Raw genomic sequence first — 6,108 nt, 5'->3', positions numbered from 1 at the left:
CTCTCTCCCTCCCTCTCTCTCTCTCTCATGATCTTCTTTAATCCCGGCACTCTCCTACACTTCATATTTTAAATTAATAAAAATTCATTGGAAACATTTTGTTTGAAAGCTTTCCTAGCAATGTATGTACGGTAACACATACAGAACCAGGGTATTTTTAGCCCTCGCTTCCCTCTGGCTGAGATAATACAGCAGTCCTTGACTCCACAGGCTCAGCCAACAGTGATTGTGGCTGTAATTTGGTTGCTTTTAAGCACAAAGGGGCTATTCTGAAAAATGTTGTTCTGAGAATATCAAAGGTAAAACTTTTGGACCCTTGTTCAGTTTCTTTAAAAGACAAGGAGCGTTTTCTCTATATCCAAACAAATATACACCAATGAAACCAAACTTCGCCTATTGGTAGAGCACTGCTCACTTTTGGTGTAAGTCACGATTTCTGGAAACCCCCGAAATCTGGGTTAGCCCGCTTGTCCTTAAAAACGATCATTTTTTGCCAACAGTAAAAACATTTCTGTACCGCTCTTGTTTGAAGTTTTAGTTTTATGAGATATCACGTAGAACATTTTTCACAGGCAATTGAATGCAATACGATATTTTTATCGTATATATTATGCCAGACTGAGTTTGAGTTGGCTGGCATCCTGTGAGGGAAATACATAACTGGGCCTGAGGGAATGAGAACTGGTGAGGGAAATATATGCGACAGGGGCTGTAACTTACTCTAAGGGTTAATTCGGAATTATGAAACTGCTTCTTGTTTTGAAGTATTACAAGACAAATAAACATAGTGATAAAGTATGTGGCATGGTGGTGAAATCAGGCGCTCATCATAACAATGAAATTAAAAAAAAAAAAAAATTTGTGCCGATGGACAATTTCTGTCATTTTAGGGATTTTTTTTTATTTGGCTCAACACCTTTTATGTCCATGTACATATTTCTGTGTGGATTTTACTGAAAAACATTGACCAGAGTCACAAGAAAATGTAAATTTGCAGATACACAAATTCTCATCATTTCACTCAGGTGGCAACGGGTTCCCGACTGTATATACAGAAAGATCTTGTGGGTTTTGGTTGATAATGTATGAGCGCTTAATTGGTCACTTGCTCTGTATGCGTCTCAGGAAGCTGGGAATGCTTCTGAGTGTTGTAAGGTCTGCCGGGGTAGTAGTAGTTGTAAAGGGCATAGAGCAAGCTGTGGAGTATGGATATACGCTCTATAAACACAATTGTTAGTATTATGTTAAGTGCTTCTCTGACCGTTCTGGTCCAAAGTTTCTGGCATGCGTTGTGTTTCTGAGTTGTCCATGCTGTTCACCTAACACAAGACCCTGTGGATGGTTGGCAGGTGCTCTTGTGTGGTTTGCTTCTTTTTTCCTATCAAACATCAATCGTTTTTATCTGCCGTTTTTTGTGTTTGTTACTCTCTTGTAACACCTCTAGCCTCTAATCTTTGGCACTTGTATGACCTTATGGTGTTGCAAGTGCTGTAAAACACTTACTGAAACTAAACTAAACACAAGACCCTCACATTCCTGCTGTCTGTGTCAGCTTTCTGTGCCATCATCTTTTGTTTTGTTTGGTAAGAGTTTTACGTTGCTCGCAATTACATTAAGTTGTATGAGCATAGAAGACTCAGGTTGTTGATTTCTCGTTGTTTCACAGCACAGCTTGGTTTTACCGTGTAAAGTCGGAATGGTTGAAGTTTGAAATTTCATGATGGTAAAAATTCAGTTTTAAAAACAAAAGTTTACATTTTTTAAAATTAGTAATATCTACATCTTTGAGTAAAGACCAATGGTCTTTATAAAATCAAAAATTTTTTTGGGATCAACGATGGAGAACAAATTTTTCAACTTTCCGCATACATGCATAAAATGTGTCATGGGATCTTTCTGAAGTCAGTACACACCGTTATCTTTGTCTCAGTCGGCAAGACCAAACCTTTGGTGTTACTTTGTTTCTACTTCCACTTGTCTATGCTAAAGAGAAAAATGTTGGGAGGCTCCTTTTGTTCTGGTGCTATGCTATGTGACTGGGTGGCTGGCAGGCGCTCTGGTGTGGTTTAATCCTCTTATTTATCGAACATCTAGTTTGCTTATCTTTCCTTTCTTTTCTTTTTTTGTATGTTAATGTTACTCTTTAGTAACACAACTAATCTTCGACACTTACATGACCTATATGTGTTGCAATTTCTGTAAAACTGACTAAAACTAAAGCTGAAACAGGGAAATTCTGGAAAATTCCTTAAGTCCTGGTGCTATGCTATGTGTGCAGTGAAGAACTAGTCCGAACACCAGGGAAGCTCTGATCCAGGGGTCTCAAACTCGCGGCTAATTGAGGCCCGCAGGATGATATCTTGTGGCCCCTGCTTGACATTTAAGTTTAGTGTTCTGTTTCACTTCAGGAACGGTTTAAAAAAAAAAATTGGTGGTGACAACTTGAAATGATTGTACAGTGCTCACTGCTCATTTCCTAACGCGATAAAGCACTATATGAATGCTTTTAATTATCATTTGTGTTATTTTTGTGTTTGAACAGTCAGTATGAGCATATTGCCGAAATATTTATCTGTTATTTATTTACCTGAGAACCTGTTTCTTTTAAAAAATTATTTGCTTTCTGTATCATTCAGCTTTGAGCAGGAAATTTTTGTTTCTTCTCATTTACATTTCCTCCAAGTTTCCAGATCATCTTGTCAAAGTGACAGCAATCAGAACTTTGTCATTTCCCCACTTTGTGAGTTCATGAGAGTGTCAGGCGTGTATATTTGTTCTACTTGGTTGCTCAGTGTGTTTCTTTTACTATGTTAAGCTGCCATTTTTAAGTTACCGATGAAATACTCGTTCTCAGGTATGTTCTATGATATTTTGCAGCCCAGGCTTTGATGTCATTGCTACTCCTGATTGTATTTAGTTTTTAGTTTTTCTACAAAGCTAAGCATGGAAGCACATAAGAAGATAAAAAGATGATTTATTATTTATTGTTAGTGAAAGTGGATTAATGTACAGAAGAGTGAGGAAGACATGGAATAACATCAAGAGGCTAACCCAGGATAGGGGAAGGTGGAAAGGGATTGTTCATAGTTTATTCCCTAATGCAGGGTGTAAAAGACTTTGATGATGACGACGACGAAAGTAGGAGTTAGTTTTGAGTCATGGAGGAGTGGCCGGTTTTACTTGGGTTTTTTTTGCTTTTTTTGTTGTAATTTATTAATTGTTCATGATATTTTGATCTGTCTTTGGACATTAGGAGAATGAGAGAAGGTAGAATGATATAGTAGAAATCATCTAAGATGGCCACCCATTGTTGAGGAGAAAAATTGATGTCTTAGACAATTGGTTGTCTTGTACAGTGTCTTTATAATCTATAAAATGCAAGGCTGGTAATGGCCGTTCATACAGGTGATTGTCTTAGACCGGTGGCTGGATCAACAGCTTGAGTTTATATTGCTTGTGTATGACGCCTTCATTTGTCTTTTGGTGTCAGGAGAATGGGAGAGAGTAGAGAAAGATGTTTCCAGTATGCATATCTTCTCGTTCTGCATAAGACTTGCATGAAAAATCAAAGACTTTTGTGCTGAGCTGGCACATGTATGAAATATGCACGTGACAACAATAGAACAAACATAAAAAAACATGAATGATCTATGGGTATTTGGCAGGTGCTTTGGTGTGCTGGCCGTTTTTCTTCACTGATCCTCTGTTTTATCTGTGTTTTGTCTTCTTTTTTTTTGTTGTTGTCACTAAATGACCATGATGGTGGACCTCTGATTTTGTCAGATCCTGCGTAGACGATTGTGACTGTATGGCTTTTTGTCTGTCTTTAGTTATTATAATGATAATAATAATAATAATAATAATAATAATTATGATAATGATAATAATAATCATCTGTCTGTCAAATCTAACAATGACCACTGCATCTGCAGAGGGAACTACTTCTTACGTGAAATAGTAGAAATAAGGGTTAAGATGACCAGTGGCTTCTGCTGTGGCTGTTGAGGCCAATGGGACTGAGGCTAGTCTGTAGCACGGGTACTGTGTTTCTCCCACTGTACAGTACCAGTAGATGCTCCATAATCCCCATGTTGTGTGATGTTCTAGGCAGATCTGAAAAATCTTTTCTTATTACTAAGTTTAATGTAGTATAACCGTGTACCTCAAAGTCTTGTAATCTCCTGCTGGAAATAGCCCAATCTCACTGTGAGTGAAAAAAAATGGAATACAGGTGACTTTATACTGGATAAGACCATCATAGTTACCTGTATTAGATGGATGGTTGGTGGGTGCTCTGGTGTGGTTTGCTCCTTCTGTCCTATCAAACATCTATCCTCCTTATCTCTCCTCTTGTTCTCTGAATGTTACTCTCAAGTAACACTTCTAATCTTCAGCACTTAAATGATTTAATTGGGATGCAAGTGCTGTAAAATGTGTCATCATCATTCATCATTGCCTTTCTCACCCTGCACCAGGGTATAGACCACGGACAAACACTTTCCTCCTTTCTCTATCGTGGGCTAGCCTCTTGATGTTTTTCCATGTCTTCCCACTTTTCTGTACTTCGGTTTATGTGATTCTTCTCCAGGTTCCACGTGGTTTTCCCCTTGATCTTTTACCCTGTGGATTCCAATCCAGCACTTTCTTTGTTATGCTGCTGCCTGACTCTCGGCTTTGTCCGCTGTCCTTCATTGTTCCTGCTTGTGCAGAAGCTCCTCCATCTATCAAGATTGAAAAATAAAAAGGCGTGTTTGTCCGTGTTTCTGTAACTGACTGTTTTTTCTGTGTCTGATAGTTGACCCTGCAAACTGGCACTTTTCGGGAGACCAGACCAATGCACCTTTAGTTGCCTCTTACAACACGCAGTATCAGGGCAGGTGTATTGTTTGCTCCCCATAGTAGAGCTATATGGCCTCCCCCCACCCTGCAGGGGTGTGTAAAACTTGTACTAAACGAAAAATGACCTCTGTATAATACTTAACGCACAATAGCTTTTTGGTTTGTTGAATCGAACTTCTGAGTACTCTCATCTAGCTTTCTGATGATAAATATACATAAATAGTCAGTGTGGTACAGTTTCTGTAAGAGAAGAGATATTGATGAATGTTTTGTCTGCTCGATATAGATATTTTCTGGAAACAAAATGTTTGGTTGTTATATAATAAGTTGTGCATTATACAAGATTGTATAAAAAGTCTGGAATATAAGATGTCTGATTCAGGCATAATAGAGTCAGTGAAGGTCTGCGTTTTGATATTTACCTGTTTGTTGGAAATTTGATTTCCATGTATCTATCGTACATCTGTTACATAATGCAAATGTGTTCTCCCTCGCTGCATTTACTTGAACCAGTTTGTTTGTTTGTGTACATTTTCTTTTTTTTTTTTCTTTTTGTACTAGACAGTAGTCATAAATTGAATGATTCTCTCCCATGTATGGAAGCATTTTGTATTCAAGGGAGAGCATTCCAGTTGCCAAATATAGGCTATTACCTTCTACCTAGCTCCCCTTGGTTTGTTCATGGCACTGGGCACTGAGTAGTGGTGAGCAAAATCCGAATAACATGCTGGAAAACCAAATAATTCTCATTGAAACATTATTCGATTTCAGACTCTTAACTCTCTTTCATAATTCGTTTGCCGAAGTGGGTACAGCCATAATTTGTTGAAGTAGTTCTAAACCGTTTGTCGAAGTGGTTAAAACCCACCTGCCAAAGTGGTTCGTAATACATTTGCTGAAGAGGTGCACTGACATAATATCCGGATTTTGCTAAAGCGACTCATTGCCTAGCCCTAGCACTGAGCATGATGGAGGAGGCGCTGACCTGATCTGTCACAGAACCGTTTTGTCACATGTGGAATTGTGTCTTTTTGGAATTTAGAATTGCGATGCCTGTGGCAGAGGTGGAAGTGTGTGTGGGGGGGAATACTGTTTGGTGCGTTTTGGAAGGGAGCAAGTGTTCGTTTTATCTGTGCTCTCGATGTCTGGAAGAATCAGAATGGCGCCTGTCTTGTTTGAATAAATTGTTGTTAGTGTTAGTACTGTAGTTGTGATGGGACAGGCTGGGTGACTAAAGAACCACGCGATGGGACCGACTGAGTGACTAAA

The sequence above is a fragment of the Aplysia californica genome, unplaced genomic scaffold, assembly GCF_000002075.1.
Source record: "Aplysia californica isolate F4 #8 unplaced genomic scaffold, AplCal3.0 scaffold01199, whole genome shotgun sequence".
NCBI classification, from domain to species: domain Eukaryota; kingdom Metazoa; phylum Mollusca; class Gastropoda; order Aplysiida; family Aplysiidae; genus Aplysia; species Aplysia californica.
The sequence above is the reverse complement of the archived record's forward strand: the minus strand, read 5'-3'. Positions refer to the sequence as shown.